The sequence below is a fragment of the Amblyomma mixtum genome, chromosome 4 (assembly GCF_055824585.1).
Source record: "Amblyomma mixtum isolate Tamu chromosome 4, ASM5582458v1, whole genome shotgun sequence".
NCBI classification, from domain to species: domain Eukaryota; kingdom Metazoa; phylum Arthropoda; class Arachnida; order Ixodida; family Ixodidae; genus Amblyomma; species Amblyomma mixtum.
Genome location: NC_143015.1, coordinates 156,617,221 through 156,634,478, shown reverse-complemented (window position 1 = coordinate 156,634,478; position 17,258 = coordinate 156,617,221). Strand labels below are relative to the sequence as shown.

Here is a 17,258-nt window from a genome sequence, read left to right as displayed (position 1 = left end):
ATCGTGCCAATCGATACAAGCTATAACAGTAGCTGCAGCGCAAACGTGTGGCGGCGACGGAAAGGTGCATCCGGTACAGTCAGAGACTGGAGCGACCCGTCAGCTTCTACCGAGCGCGCACGCGTCAACGTTGCGAAAAGTGGTGTGTCGAGAGCAAAGCGAAAACAAAAAAAAAAAGAAAGAAAGAAATGAAGAACTAAAGCCGGTCTCCTGAGACGGCTAGCCAGGTCTGCGAGGTGCTCGTTCGTGTGTCACTACCGCGACCATTCATTGTGTGTGAGTCAGGGCACTCGCCACAAAAACACCTACGCGCCAGCTCGTCAAGGAGGGAGAAGTTGGCAGCGCTTCGGAAAATGCTCTGCGGCCGGACGACAACAACTCGCGAAGAAAGAGAGAGCGAAAACATGAGCCACCGCAAAGGCGGCCTCCGATTGGCTGATGAGGTGGATGACCGGACTTTACGTAAGGGAAACGTCTAATTTCCGAATGAAGGGACGGGGCAAACGCGAACCGAAACAAACATGGCGCCCGGAGCGAAGCTGAGCAGACGACGCGGCAAGCGAGCGAGGAGAGCCTGCGCGAAAGAAGGGCAACCAGTTTTTCCCGTTATTTCGCTTTGGTGTTTTGCTGTCTTCCGGGACGTCACAGAGGCGTGCGCGCTCGCTCGGGCATCACGCTACGCCGACGCCGGCGTACTATTCCCCGGCCGGCGTTGCTGCGGCTATGTCTCTTTGCCGCTTCGTTTTATTTTCCTTTTTTTTTCTCTCCTCTCTCGCGTTGCCTCCACTCGGCCTGCCGCGCTCTGCGGCTTCTCAGTTGGGCGTTGTGCGCGTTGGAGTGCGGGCCGCAGGACGCTGGCACAAGCCGTTGCGCAAAGATGCTTCAACGAAGCCGTTAACTAGCCGTAAACAGCTTGGTGTGGTGCAGCAGACGCCGCTGGTTGCAGACGGCGTGGAATCGTAGCAGACGAAGAGCGATTGTAGTAGACGGATACTCAAACGCACACTTCTTGCGGGGAGGCGCAACAGCTGCTAAAAGTAAGTTTTGTCGGCGGTTTCTGACTGCACACGAACATCTCATGTCATGTTCTAAACTTGCAATGTACAGCGCTAAGCTTTTCTTAACCGGCACATGCGCGCTTTGGTGTTAAACGAAGGAAGCAGGAGAGGGAGTGGAACGGGTGTTGTGTTTAGGTTTTGGAGTAATTTACGGCGATCGCTATTTCGTGACCGGGCGAGCTACAAACGAGCCTTTTTTTTTTTTTAAAGTGCTCGCTTCGTCGAAGAAGACCTACTTAAGAGAAGAGATTACGCTCGTTTTTCAGAACGCAGGTGTCGTGTATTGTTCGCCATTTATGGCTGCGGGATGCATAAATTTTTTCCCTCCTTTTCCCGGGAATAGGCCACATAGCTTAGTGCAGAAGGTGAGCGTCTTCTGAGAATAAAAAGGCGATCTTTATTTTTTTTTTTTCGGTTTCAGAGACGGTCTATCTTCTCACTTCTGTCAAAATTTCCCCGACTGTATTCTGCTTTTATACAGTGTGTACGAATACGTCTGTCTTAGACGCTGATTACTGATGCCGCGAGTTGGAAACTGCAGACGCGACTTGTTCCCAGGAGTGCGCGGACGTATCGATCTCAAGTCTTTTCTTTATTGAGTAGGAGCTGGTGCTTCCGACAGTTAATTTGTTGTCCCAACAGCGCGGCCGGATAGACGCGGGCGTCAGATCAGATCACTATATAGTTGTTCTGCTGGGGATGTGGCCTGCAAACTTTTGAGAAGCAATGCGCCAATACAATCAACAAGTGCGCACGCGGTGCTGGCGACGAAGTCTGTTGTCACTTCTTGGGATGACGCCTGCTGAGTCGACGTCCATTTTCTTGCTGGCACGCGATAAAACGGTGAGGATAGCTATAGAATGTACACATCTATCGGGCAGCGCGGTCGTCTGCGCTGTAGGAGATTACCGAGTTGTGCTGTAACACATCCGGCTCGTATCTCCCGTTTGCCGTTACTTTCACTTGCCCGCCAGAGACGAATAATAGCGCCTTTTTTACAGCCCTAACCACAATGGGCGTATGCATGGGATTCGCTGCTCGCTCTTGAGACTACTGTTTTTATTATTATTATTTGCAATCTAGTTCCAACGACTTCACGGTTCAGAAACGCCGAGCTATCTGCACTGCACGACAGTGCAAGCCGTGCAATTTTCCTCACACTGTTCGAGAATGGAATGACAATGAAGTGTTTGAATTACCGACAATGAAGTGTTTGCATTGTCATTGTGACTGCCCTTGTAATTTTTTTTTGCTTTGTACAACCCCCCCCCCCCTTTCACTATAATGCCACTCTGGCGCTGTGGGTAAATAAATAAATAAAGAAATAAATAAATAACTAAATTAATAAGCACTTAGAAAATGTTTAAATAACAGGATAACTGCCGTTGTCATTTATTTATTTATGGTTGCACTTAGGTAACGGTATAGAGAGTGTTTTACAGAACTCGCAATGTACTTTTCTGTTCTAGGCGATAAATTTATTAATGCGAGTGCATTATATGGCTCTGTCGCGTCAGCAGAAAGTGTCCGCAATTTTATCCGCACGATTACGTCGTTCTCTGAAGATGACTGTGTGAAAGTGTGATTGTGACAGATAGTGCGTGATAAAATGTTGCCGTGGGAAAAATTCGGTTGATGAAACGTAATTAGTGAATTAATTAAACGCGACAAAATGCACTTAGACGTCAAAATAGCCACGGACGTCGTTATAGTACATGGACGTCAGAACAGCCACGGACGTCGATATAGTATGTGGACGTTTTCCTTTCGCATTGCTCCAACGCGGGTAACCACATTCATCTCAAAGTTTGTTTTTCGCGCTCGCGTTTCTGGCGTGTGTTGTATCCTCTGCATTGTGTATAGTGCTGCAGCTGTTTTTTTTTTTTTTTTGTTGCGTAATATGTCGCGAGATGCAGTGTGGTTATTCCTTTATGCGAAAAGGAATAGCCAGCGTATCTGTGACGCACTAACCTCTCCTCTCATGTTCATGTCACTAAAAAAATAAAATACCGAAAGGAGATGCGAAAAATTCAGTGTACGTTAATTCCAATTGGCAAAAATGCATATGTCGGTATTTTATCGGTACGTTCTGGTGTAGGTTTCGAACTCTCTTAATTTGAACTTTTGGTTTGTTTCAACTAAAGATTTTTTGCTGTCAGCATCGTGTTTTTAAAATGGCTGCCTTCATTTCGAGCTCCTCGTAATTCGGACAAATATTTGGTCCTCTTCCAGCTCGTGCGTTTTTTGAGTCGACTGTAGAATCTTTATAACTTAATAAATCTAAGACAAAAGTCTGTCTGGCTGGAAAGATAGTGAAGATAACTATAACCAGAGGTTAGCAACACTTCTACCGAAACGTGGTTGGCAGCAAGTCTCGGTGCGTCTGGTTATATTAGACGCGCCCTGGAGAGCATCTCCTGAAAGGAGAATGCACTTAGCCGTGACGCCCGAAGACGACTTCGTATAACCGCCATTCAGCTTACTGCCAGAGCGACCAGCCGTGGGAAGTCGGAAGACCTCAGCAGACGATTAAACATTACGTCTCGTCTGCGTCGGACGTTTTCGTCGTCTGCTTAGTTGTATTTTGTCGTCTGCTTAGGCTTCGACGACGGTACGTACGAAACGCCAGACATCGAATTCCATATAACGATTCTTAATGCAGTTCAATACTACTTTGTTTCTTTTCGCCTTCGGTAATGGTCTCTAATCGAAAGCGATGCACCCTCTATTGCCGCAATCTTCCAGCCGGTCCAGTAAGCGGCAGGGATGGGACAGAGAGAGAGAGAGAGAGCGAAAAAAATCGTTTAATGCATAAACTGGTTAGGTGCGCCCTCATTCCATAAGCCCTTTGGCCGCGACAGAATCACGTAAAAACAATGGAAAAATCATCTTCTTCTGTACTATCGCGTCATCGTCAGGAGTCACCGCAAAAGGCTCCCGTACACTGTAAGCATTAGTACACCTGTATGGGAGTAATTAGGGATTAAGTTGTCCTCTAGAGCACTCACTTTTATAAAAGGGTGTGTGCTAGAAGACAGCTTTTTACCCTTTTACCTTTTTACCCCTTTCTGTCTAGAGTGCACTCGCCGGTGGGCTAAGGACGTTATGCAGACGGGTCTTGATCCATAAGCGACGTGCTATCCCCAGGGTTTACGCGCTTGTTCGCCAAAACGTATACCTTCTATCTTGAACGGAATAAGAAGATAATCTTTCACCAAAGTAAGTCTGCCGGAAGGCAACAGGCAGTGAAAAAGGAAAGTTAAGTCAGTAAAACGGTGGCCAAGGGCGAAGTGAAAGGGTCGGCTGTCAATAGAAAGTCAGCAGATATTTTCGCAGACTATACATCCGTACGTTATCGTCAGCAGATCTATACCTGTCGCCTCCTACGAGGCGGAGTTCGAAGCCCGTCGCACATTTTCCAATCCCATAAATAGTCTCCAGACTGGGTTGAGTAAGCGGTGTGATAACTGTTTCTCTTCTCCCCGGAAGCCGCGGGGCGACGGAAGCCATCCGACCGATGATGGCAACTACGCGCCTACACAGGCATTCCCGCGGGCCACACGTCCGCTCGAGCGCATCTCCTCTATAACCATCGACGCAGCACGCCCTGCGCGTGCTTACCGAGCCCTGTCGCGCCGCAAACCATATGGCGCCGTGAAAACATGACGAAGTGGCACAGCGCTCACAACAAAGACAGATAAGAGCGTAGCACAAGCGCTTGTGCTCACTGCCGATAATGTGAACAGACAGATCCCGGCCGCGGCGGCCGAATTTCGGTGGAGGCATAATTCTAGAGGTCCGTGCGATGTTTAGAGGTCGTGCGATGTCTAGAGGTCCGTGCAATGTCAGTGCACGTTCGGAGCCCTTCACTACGGCGTCCATACATCGATACCAACTAGCCCAACTTTCTGCTTTACTGAACTATGGCGTCCCCCGTAGCCCGAGTCGCTTCGGGACGCTAAACCCTCGCATAAGCCTATATAAACACCATTGTTTCAATTCTAAGATTCATGTGCAATGAAGTATCGAACAAAAGTTATGAACTTCAAAGATTTTGTCGCTTATGGCTCCGACACTGCATGAATATATTAAAAAATGGTGTGTTATATTGAATGAGAAAAACATAATTCATGCCATAATACAGTGTGCACCGCTGTATAAGGCCGTTTCAAGAACGCACGCGGTACCTCAGCATCAAAATACGCAGAGCAAATAAGCATGCGTCCCATTCCCATCTGTATACTCTAAGCAGAAAGGAGCAGAAAAGGAGTAATCTGTCATCTAGAGCACTCCCTTTCATAAAGGTGTTTGCGCTAGAGGACAACCTACTCCCTTATTACTCCCATGTAGGTGTACTCATCCTTTTCACTCCCATATAGGCGCATTCGCGTTTAGAGTGTGTAGGGATTTGCGGTGAGGTAAATAGAGCCGACAACCGCCGAAAAACAAGAGGGAAAAGCAACACCAAGCTGAACACGAATGTTCCTGCTCCTTGGTAAACAAGAAGGACACGCACTAATAAAGCATTAGTATACCGCCTGTCACTGCGAAAAAAAGCTCAAGACGAAATAAGCACCAAATCCGCTTTGCGGGGTCGGCACGGAGAACTCGATACAGGGTCAACACAGCGAACCAGGAGCGCGACTCCTCGGCGAGTACACAAGCGTAATCCGTTTTCACGCGGTAATTTGGTCGACCGCGTTATAGCCAAGCACATTTTCTTAGCGAGGTCCTGTTTAGCCTCGCTTTTAGAAACTGCCCTTATCGACTTGCTGCCTGGAGCACGGTTTGTAAGCGGCTCTAAGTCTACAATTACCCGTGACGCTTCTGATGGCGAATTTGCTAACCGAGTTAGCCGGTGGAACGCTCTTAAAGAACTGCAAAACGTCCCGGTTTTAGCAGCATTCACCGAAGTGCTGCTAAGAGCGCATGTTATAAGCGGGTCCATATCTCTAAGTGAAGACTAATCCTTAACACCTGGAAAGCGAAAATCCGAGGCGCGCCCGCCGATTTTTTTCATTCATTCATTCATTCATTCATTCATTCATTCATTCATTCATTCATTCATTCATTCATTCATTCATTCATTCATTCATTCATTCATTCATTCATTCATTCATTCTGTTTCTATTAGGGCTATGGCATTTCAGAGAGACATCTTGCGTTCTTCGTTTATCAGTATACTTTGAAGCATCCCTCCCCACTCTATATGATGTAGCTTCTGTACATACCGCACATACCGCGGAAGCCAGCCTTCACATCAGTCAAAAGAGGATCAGGCGAGCGACGCTTCAGGGCGTGTACAGAATCCTCCGCGTAGCTGCCGCAGGCGCTGGTATTCAGGTATGCGGTTTGTAAGCGACTTTCGTGTTTTTATATTTCTTCAGCTTGGTTTTAGTTTGACTTGCTTTATGTTTATTTTCAATACAGAACTACTGAAAAGCCGGAGCAAAAAGCTGGAGATTGAAATCTAGCGGTGGTGTTTTTTCTTTTTTTTGCTCCAGTACACTGTTTGGCGTGCCTTCTCATTTTTTGTACATACGTGCATAACTCAACAATGGGAAACGGGTCACAGCGAAGGGAAATAATGGTACATATATGTGCGTATCTCGCCAAAAACAGGCATAGAACAGTTAGATCTGTGTCATGAGATACCAGAATAAAAACGAATTGAACAGTGTATGCAACATTGACAAGGCTGGTATACATAACTTGAATGCAGGATGAAAAAGAAAACGAGCTCTAATTATTTCTAACAAGGAGTTCTATTCTAGACTGTAATCACCAATCATTTTGCGGACGCTTAATATTGCGGAATAGTCACGGAATCATGTATGACTGATAACTGTCTATAGGTTATACTAGTGGCATACTTAATTATAATTGATCATTTTGTTTAGTGCCAAAGCCGAGGTAGTAGATGTGAGCGGCCGGATTCATTTCGCCAACCACATCCGAAAGTTAAGCTGTTATCGCGCAGCACACAATTGTCTTTGCACTTCACGTCCATCGAAATTTGACTGAAAACGATGGATTCGAATCCCCAACATTCTGCTCACTAGCACAGCGACACAGCCACCCAACCATAATGAATGAATGAATGAATGAATGAATGAATGAATGAATGAATGAATGAATGAATGAATGTGGTTTGCATTATGCACCACTTACAACTCTTACGCTTTAGAAGAAGGAATCAGTGTTTGTGAGTTGTAGTTGGTCGTTCACACATAACATTATATGACTTCGTTTCGATAGGCATGACCACCACTCTCGTGACGTGTTCTCCCCCCCCCCCCTCCCCCCCCCCCCCCCCCCCCCCAAAAAAAAAAGGAAAAACCGACTACTGTCGTGCGATCACTGCTGTGACCCAAGCGTTCATGAAGGTATAAATTATCGACGGTCAAAACAGAACTAGCTGCGAAGGAATACGATTACGAAAACTTGACACAGGCAGGCAGGCAGGCTAGTCGATGACTCGTATTAGAATGCGTATTGCAACCTGCAAACGACCGCCTCCCGGCTGAGTAGATAAATCTATGAAGCCTGCTATGTCGAAAAAGAACGCAATAAATCTGTTAGCAAAGCATCTCTCTATTACATAACACTTTTGTGTGACGTAAACTTCATTTCAAGTCGGCGCCTTGTCCCGTATCCGCTTCCTGCGTTCCCGTTTGCCTGCGAGGTTGCAACACGCGTTGCCATGAACGTCTCTGCCATAAAAATACACCACCTGTGACGTTAAAAAATGCCAACGTGCCGTGAGATGACTCACCGACAGGAGTTGCGTGTGTTTTATTTTATTTTTATTTTATTTATTTACCCTCAGGACCATTAGGCGTTACAGAGGGGAGTGGGAATACATGCAAGTACCAAAAACAGAACAGCAGCTAGAAAAATTGAATATAGTTACAGCAAACACTGGTATAAAATCAATAACTGAATTAACAAAAGGCAGCATTTCACAAAACAAAACAGAAACGAAAACAGCAGCTAATAAATTAACAAAGTTATGGACACATACTTATATAAAATTAATAACAGTGTTACGAAATGCAGCAGTATCAGTAATTACAGCAATATTGTGGGGAAGGTGATTCCAGCTGACACAAGTTCTGGGTATGAATGAATCATGAAAACATCTTGTGCGACACGGAGGGATCCAAACTTTGTGGCGGTGATCAATGCGTGCTGAAATATAACGTGGTCTTTTTAATAACTTAATAACTGCTTTATAAAACACGCACACGTCTTGTCCGTTCCTCTAACACTGCAGAGGTAAGGGGCACTTCGATCTAGTTCCCGGCTCGTTGCGCGCGTCTTTATTTAACTTCCGTTCGGGGAAGTTTTCGGGTACACAACCGCGCGGAAGTTTTGGCCAAAACATAACCTTCTTTACGTCTGTAGCAGCACAGGCAGGGGTAGTGTTTAGCGATAATTTTTGTAAGCTATCCGTCCCTCATGCGGAAGGCGCGGGATTCGATCCCCTGTGCCGCCGAGTACCCACCGGTGATACAATGGGTGCAAGCTTTCCCTGGTGCTTGGCTTCTCTTGGGTGAAATGCTTGGACAGAGGGGCGTCTGCTCCCAACCTCGTGCGGACCAAACAAACGTCGATCATGGCAATCTTTGCACAAGCGGCGCTCGAACCTTCGAAATCAAATAATCATTATCTTTCTTTGTAAACAACAGAGTACTTACCGTTAAGCCAAACTATTTAGTTTTACTACAGGTCACCATTTCAGGAGAACATGGCTCCGTTTAATTTAACAACTGCAATCGATATATTGAAACTGGCCTTGCGGTCAGTCGAACCAGCAGTACGTCGTGTTTCCTTATGTAAATGGTCTGTAGACTTTCTATAGCCTCTTTGTAGACTCTTTTGTCTTCCTATAGATGTTTCCTTTTTTTCTCTTCATAGTCTGTGGACAAAAAGTCTACTAGAAGTATATGGGCATAAATCTATAGATTGTGCGTAGACTGTCTACAGAATTTCTATTGGTTTGGTTTGGTTTATGGGGTTTAACGTCCCAAAGCGACTAAGGCTATGAGAGACGCCGTAGTGGAGGGCTCCGGAAATTTCGACCACCTGGGGTTCTTTAACGTGCACTGACATCGCACAGTACACGGACCTCTAGAATTTCTCCTCCAAAGAAATTCTAGCCGCCGCGGCCGGGATCGAACCCGCGTCTTTCGGGTCAGCAGCCGAGCACCATAACCGCTGAGCCACCGCGGCGGCACAGAATTTCTATTGTCTATAGAGTAGTCTGTAGGATTCTTCTATACAAAGTCCTTAGACAAACAGACAGACAAACGCCTGTGGACAGTCTATAGACTGTCTAAAATTTTTTGTAGACTGTGTGTGGAATTTGTATTCTTTATAGAGTAGTCTATAGGATTTGTCTATAGAAAGTCTTTAGACAAACAGACAGACAAACGTCTGTGGACAGTCTATATATAAAATGGGGAGAGTCTATATATAGACTGTCTAAAAAACGAGCCGCCGTGGTGGCTCAGTGGTTATGGTGCTCGGATGCTGACCCGAAAGACCCGAGTTCAATCCCGTTCGCGGAGGTCGAATTTCGATGGAGGCAAAATTCTAGGGGCCCGTGTACTGTGCAATGTCAGTGCACGCTAAAGAACCCCAGGTGGTCGAAATTTCCGGAGCCCTTCACTACGGCGTCTCCCATAGCCTGTGTCGCTTCGGGACGTTAAACCCCATGAACCAACTAACCTGCCTAAAAAACTTTGTATACGGGTTCACGGCCGTCCTGCAGCACGTTACAGCCCCATTATACGATTCGGGTGACAATGACATTCGTGAGGCGGCGACCCCGACGGGAGACCGCCAAATATAGACGGCCTTCGCATGGCCGTGAACCCAGCTGCCGGGCTTTTGCATATGCCGCGCTGCATGCCGGTACATAAACCGCTTTTTTTTTTCGCGCCGTTTTCGTTTAGCTAAGTACCTATTAGGTTCGCCCTTTGTTCGTGGAAATATCTGTCGTTGAACGCGCCAGACTTCGTTTCCCGGCGGGGGCTGTCCGTATCCGCGTAACATTTGCAAGGTCCGCAACAGGCAGCGAAGCGTGGAGTGGGCCGTCACGGTAAAGGGAGCACTTGGCGCCTCTGCGCCGCGAGATTGACTATGGCGATCACGTCTTCCGTGTGCGAAGCAGCTGCACGCTGGGAAAGAACCACGCGCAAGCCACAGCTTTTCCGGTACTTTGCCTAAGTGTCCTGCTAACGTCCTCCCCCCCCCCCCCCCCCCCTCCTTGATTTTTTTAAGTTTTCATTTCGTCTCTGTGCGTCGTGTATAGTTACGCATATGTTAACGTAGCTCTCATCCTGTGTGCTGTGCTTCTGGTCTCTGCTTCGCCTTCGTGCGCTGTTTCTCGAATATGAATTCGTGCCAACACGTCACAGTTTTCCACTATAGTTGCGCAATGTTAAGAGGCCGTCTTCATATCTCGCTGCCTGGCCACAAACTGGAAGCGAGCGGCTTTACTCTAATGCAGGAAGGAGTAAAAAAGGTAGTAGGTTGTCTTCTAAGGCACTCCCTTTTTATAAAAGAGAGTTTACTCCTTTTTGACTCCAATACAGATGTATTAATGTTTAGAGTGTGAAGTCGAAGGAGTGGTAAGAGGATACTTTTTAGCGGTTGAATTGTGCTTTCTCGCACTTACACTCTAAACACGAATACACCTATATGGGAGTAAAAAAGGGAGTAAAGTTGTCTTCTAGCGACACCCTTTCATGAAAGGGTGTGCGCTGGAGGACAACTTTACTCCCTTTTTTACTCCTCTCTGTTTAGAGTGTACTTCAAGCTTACGCAGCATTACTCCACCCTCGCCTCACATTTCCACCCCCTTCCTGTTACACTTATTCCCCTCTCACCCAAATCTCTGTCTTCTCGTGAGGCGGCGATCGACCCTTTACAGGGCTCTAGAGGGCTGGTTTGGTTTGGTTTGGTTTGGTTTATGGGGTTTAACGTCCCAAAGCGACTAAGGCTATGAGAGACGCCGTAGTGGAGGGCTCCGGAAATTTCGACCACCTGGGGTTCTTTAACGTGCACTGACATCGCACAGTACACGGGCCTCTAGAATTTCTCCTCCAAAGAAATTCCAGCCGCCGCGGCCGGGATCGAACCCGATCTAGAGGGCTGTAAGAAGAATATTAAAATTCGGAGGAGCTGGTTATTTATGCATAGGGGTTGATCAAGAAATAAGTTACCGTTATTCTACGACTTCTATACCCTTGCGAAAGTTCCTTTAGACAGTCTATAGACTGTCCATGGTCTTTTATCGATAAAATCTATAGACTTTCAACAGACAAATCATATAGACTAGTCTATCGACAGTACAAATCTTATAGACAGTTTATAGATTTAAGGCCATATACATTTAGTAGGCTTTTGTCTATTTTTCTCTATTTCTCTTTCTCTCTCTCTCTCTTTGTCTATGACAGTCTGTAGGGTATGAATAGACTAAAGGAAATACTTGTAGGAAGGCAGCATAGGTTATACGAAGTCTATAAAATGTTTATAGATTATTTTTGTAAGGGTAGTATTGATCACTGAGCTAAATTGGAGCGCTTTACCTTCGGAAATAGGATTCGCCAGAAACTTGGTCACTTCTAAGCACCATCGTCCATATTTTAGAACGTTTCGGTATTACATTGTTCATTTGTGCTTGTTGATGAACTGAACAAAAAAAAAAGACTGGAGTGGATGTTCTGAAAATAGTTACCATGGCACTCGTCGAAAACAGACAGGTCGTCAACTACCGTCTGAAGGGGAGGATAAAATTCCCCTCTTAGAGAACAGAGTTGGCTACGGCGGTAGGGAGTCAGGTGAGGAGACGGGATTAGGAAGTTTCGTGGGATACGATTAGCCGCAGCTGGCGTAATCTAGAAGTGTAATGAGGCGAAAAGGACACTAGACCTAACCAACAAAGGTTGGTTTAGGAGTGTTATTAATGCGAGAGGATTGCATGGCTCTGTCGCGTCAGCAAAAAGTGCCCGCAAAACGTGTCCGCACGATTACGTGGTTCTCGTAATATAAGCGTGTGTAATTGGGATTGTGACAGATAGTGTGTGATAAAATATTGCCGTGGCAAAAACTGGGTCGATGAGGTATAATTAGTTAATAATTAAACGTCAAATAACGCGAAAAATACGTAGACATCAAAATATTTATGGACTTCGATATAGTACATGGACGTCAGAACAGCCACGAACGTCTATATAGTATTTGGACGTCTTGCTTTCGTATTGCTCCACTGCCGGTCGCCTCAGGGATCACAGAGTTTTTATATAGTATATGAGGTTCTGATGTACGCATTCGTAGATTTAGCCGCCGCGGTGGCTCAGTAGCTATGGTGCTCGGCTGCTGGACCGAAGACGCGGGTTCGATCCCGGTCGCGGCGGCTGAATTTCTTTGGAGGAGAAATTCGAGGTCCGTGTACTGTGCGATGTCAGTGCACGTTAAAGAACCCCAGGTGGTCGAAATTTCCGGAGCCCTCCACTACGGCGTCTCTCATAGCCTTAGTCGCTTTGGGACGTTAAACCCCATAAACCAACCAACCAAACCAGCATTCGTAGATTTCATCTTCTTTTTTTTAGCTCACCGTCTCCATAAAAACGAGAGCTTATACTCAAAACCACGCAGCGGAGCCTAAAATACGCGTTAATGCGGTACACAACTGGAGTGAATGTGCGCACGCCCGACGTGTGCGTTTTTTTCCCCTTACCATCTCTTTCCTCTTATCTAATTCCCTTGCCGCGTAGAACTCCATAGTGGGCGACCCCGTAACGCCTCTTAGTTCTTCTTTCATTCTTTTTTATCCCCCCCCCCCTCTCTCTCTCTCTTCCCCCTGGGCAGTATTTCATTCTGCGTGCCTCCGCTTCGTGACCTCGTTATCATCACTCTAGCTGGTGTCGCGCATACTTTAGGCCCCTGCGTGATGGCGGGACCCACGTACGAGTCGCAGCGCGCTGTACGAGGCGGGGGGTCTTTCACAAAGAGTAAAGTGTCGCTGCCGAAGCGACCCGGAACTTTTTCCTTCCTGAATGAAGCGCGACTGCGCGTTATGATATAGATAGCGAGATAGGTGCGTGCACTATTATGGAGCTCCACTGTTTTAGAACTTTACGACCCCCCACCTAAGTTTACGACGAAACTTCATTAAACGGAAGTTATGTGAAAGAGTTGTGCGTCTCAGTGTGTTAGCTCGTGCAACCGTAGATTAGAAGGGCTGGTCACGCCGTCGCTACTCATATGCGCAGTGGAAGATTTAATTGAAAGAAAGCGTATTTCGTGAGCCCAGTTTTGTATAGCGAATGAATTAAAACATGGCGGCCGATTGCACGATTGAGCTGCTAAGCTTATTCAGCATCCCGTGACGGCTCAGTGGTTATGGTGTTGTGCTGTTGAGCACTAGGTCCCGCGGGTTCGCATCCCGGCCCCGGCAGTCGCATTTCTACGGGGGCGAAGTGAAAAAACCGCCTTGTATAGTAATGATTTAGGGAACGGCCCGTAGGCCGGGCTGCCAGCGTCATGAGCCTCCGGGACATGAACGAGAGAAAAAAAACAGCGCAAGAACAGGGACAGAAGAAAATAAGACGACGGGAAGGCGCTTACTAGCAACTTCTTTTCTTGTGTCCCTGTTCCTGCGCTGTTTTTTTCTCAAGATGTACCAACTCGCTCAACTCGCCGTTTTACTGAGGGACATGAACGTTTGAGTGCAGTGGGGTCGTGCGGGTGCCCACGGACCTACGTGTCCCAAACTCCCCAGTTTCAAATAAAGTTTTCACCACCACCACCGGTGAAAAAAAAAATATCCGAGGAGGTTGGTTTGGTTGGTTTATTGGGGTTTAACGCCCCAAAGCAACTCAGCCTATGAGGGACGCCGTAGTGAAGGGCTCCGGAAGGCCCCGAAGTGAAGGGCTCCGAGGAGGTTGATACGAACTACCCGTTATCGCATTCTGCAGTTGTTTGCGCATAAAGCTGTGCTATTTTTTAACCGCTGGCAAATGAAACGGGGTTTTGGCTTTGTCAGGACGTGTCTGACAGCTTTTAACGGAACCCAGAAAATCCGGCGTCGGTGTTGTGAGCGAAAAATGACGAGTATGCTTATGGCAGGTGGTGTCGAGAGAGCAACCCAGGAGGCAGACGGGTCACCTAGGTCACGTGACCTTGTGACGCCATCACAATCTGCCAACCGAATAGTGAACGAACTGCCCACCGGGGCAGGTGGCAGTTAAATTAATGACTGATCGCTCATCAATGAAGGAAATCAAGGTCACTTGGGAAACAGCAGCGCAGAAATATACTGGGATGTTTGCAAAAATGGTAAGGTCGAAGTAAAATGAGAATGAAAAAGATCAACATCAAGGACACTGGTCAGCTGGTTTTCCTGACCTCATAGAAATGCATGCACTTCATAATATATTAATTCGAAAGCTTTCCGTGGCTCATACTGTCGTCCGTTAGCAGAGGGTGTCACAGGCGTTTAACTCGAGAACTAGAAATTTCTAGTTCTACCTTCTACCTTTCAAGGTAACTTCTACCTTTAAAGGTAGAAGAAAACCAATGGTTGCTTCAGATAGAGGAGGGAAAAATGAACCTAGAAGCCAAGTTTGATGTCTGTAGGTTGATTAGTTAATTAATTATAGAGTTTGATGTCTGTAGGTTGATTAGTTAATTAATTATAGGCAAAAGGGTCGAATTTACGTCGAAATATCGCGGACGTTGATATAGCCACGAGAACGGTGTGACGTCACATCCATCGGAAGGCGTCACGGCATAGTGAAAATTGTCACAGAACGGTCGGAAAAACGCCAGATATCTGTCAAATTAAACGGAAATTGTGTAATTAAGCTTAATTAACACTTAAGATCCCAGAAAGACGTATAACTTTGAAGAAGAAGAAAAAGAAGTTTCTTTATTTTGCTTGAGCAAAAAAGGTGACGGAAGAAAAAGCTACTTAGTTTCAGCTTGACAAAGCTCCCGCCACCCAGACAGCAAGCACTTGCACAGCACATAGTTTTACAAAAATTGATAAAACAGTCCTCTGAAAAGAGCAGTCAACTGTCAATTGTCACGTGCAGAACAATGAACAAAATAGACACTTGAAACAAGATTAAAAAAAAAGAAATCCGCTGTACAGGTTAAACAAAAATTTTAAAAATTCCTTTGTGCGACATTTGCGGAATGTCTATTTGTTTTTCATCCAGTTCATTGAGCGCATGCGGTATGGCGTGTTTTAGTCGTTGTTTTCCGTACATTGTACGGGAAAATGGAATGAGCCATGGTGACTGATAGCGAAATGAATAGGTATTTGTTGTTTTTTGTAGTTTAGCTAAGGTCAGAAATGTCTCAGATTTTCCTTGTATTGCATTCTTGTACTTACTTAACAGGTTATAAGAGGACATATCTTCCACTTTTAGAATGCAATGTTTGAGAAAAATAGGTCCTGTGTGTTCTAAAAATGACGTGTTTTCAATATGCGGATGACCCTTTTTTGTATTAAGGCAAGTTTATTGATGTTTGACTTGGTGGTATTTCCCCAAAGCAGTATACAGTAGCGGAGTTGTGGATAGAAAAGGGCATTATATAAGAGCTTTCTTGTAGCTAGGGGGAGGGTGTGACGGTGTTTGTTTATTGTACCTACAATCTTACTTAGCTTTGTCGACAGATGTTGAACATGCTCGTTCCAGGACATGTGCTCGGAAAAGAACACGCCAAGCGTTTTCACACACGTTTCCAGCCCAAATGTATACGGGACGAAAGTAATGGTATTTTGGTATCGATATAGCCACGGGAACGGTGTGACGTCATATCCGCCGGAAGTCGTCACGGCATAGTGTCCTCGGCTTTCGCCTCTCAACACTTTAGTTGCCAAAGTGTCCTCGCAATTTTTTTCAGTGCCGCTCTAACGATGTCCACATTTATCACTGCCCGATGAGTGCTCATAGTTTATGCATGCAACTGCCGATCGAAAGGGTATAATGTTCCTTGCGGCGTCCCCCTCACGTTTGGTTCCTCTTTATCGCGGCGCATATACATTCGCTAAACAGCCCGGCTTGTATGCGGTCTACCCACCGTTGCGTTGAAAGTCGGAGCCGACTGCACATGTATATAGTAAGTGGATGCCGCAACAGAACCGGGGGAGCTAGGCCTCGTGTGTATGTGGTTTGCTAAAAACCGGCCAGTCGACTCCGCGCGGCGGTGTCGAGGCCTTGCGCAAGGGCGGCATCCGCGCTATGCGTTGTGCAATGGCTCTCGTGAATGCGGCGCCTGGCCTGCTTGGAGTAATGAGGAGAGCTGTTTAGTCATACGAGCCGCGAAACTGCGCTTCACGACACGGCCATCTACACTGCGGCCTCTTTGGTGGAACCGTATACATGGTTTACCGACACTACAGAACAACTTTCCCAGGTTACTAAACAGATTGCATCAAGAACACTTGCATCTTCAAACTTGAAGATATGACATTCAAAGCACTTCGACAGTATTTAAAAACACTGTACACTCTTAGAAGAAAAGGGACTAACAGGGGGCGAGAGGTTAGTCTTTTTGGGGACTAACTGTCCTGCCACTGGTAATCGTCCCTTTCGGGACTAACCGCGAAGGGTCTAACTGTTGGTCCCCTTAGAAAGCGGTGCAACAGTTAGTCCCCGGGAGCAGATGTTTAATGAAAAAATGTAAACGACGCACGGTTCCCAGCGTAATTTAGGGCGGGATAGTTTCCAACAGATCTTGACAAATATAACAATGATAAAGGAAACAGAAATAAACACACATGAAAACACCAGGATTCGAACCGACAACCTTTAGTGCGAGGTAGGAAATGAAAGCCTTATATGCGAAACACACACATTGCCTGTCTTTACCACTCGCATTGTTGTCAAACGTATTGCTGTTTAGAGCACAGTGTGGGGATTTTGCTGTCATATATACTTTTGCAACAAGCTGCGTGAAGCTTTAATGCACACGCACAGCGGTCTAAATCGCATTTTGGCCAAAAAAGAAGTGCTGAACTGTGTGTACATTACGACCGGTACTTCACAGCCACAACAGTTCTTTTCTTTTCGTTTCTTTTTTTTTGCGTATAAAGTGGACTTTTTTCTGGCATTTGGCAGCTGCACATTACAGATTGTTGAAAAAAATATAGAACGTCATGGTTCACGTCGTGTTTTG

The 17,258-nt window shown here is 46.2% G+C and overlaps 1 protein-coding gene across 1 annotated transcript in view; it reads left to right on the top strand.

Moving 5' to 3' along the window:
- The first annotated feature begins 534 nt into the window (after positions 1-534).
- The window catches only part of LOC149348903 (sodium/calcium exchanger Calx-like), a 70,402-nt gene continuing 53,678 nt past the window's right edge, over positions 535-17,258 (top strand). Inside the window, exon 1 of the mRNA XM_089541024.1 lies at positions 535-1,037. The gene's annotated coding sequence lies outside the window, so the exon portion shown is untranslated. The remainder of the gene's footprint in view (positions 1,038-17,258) is intronic.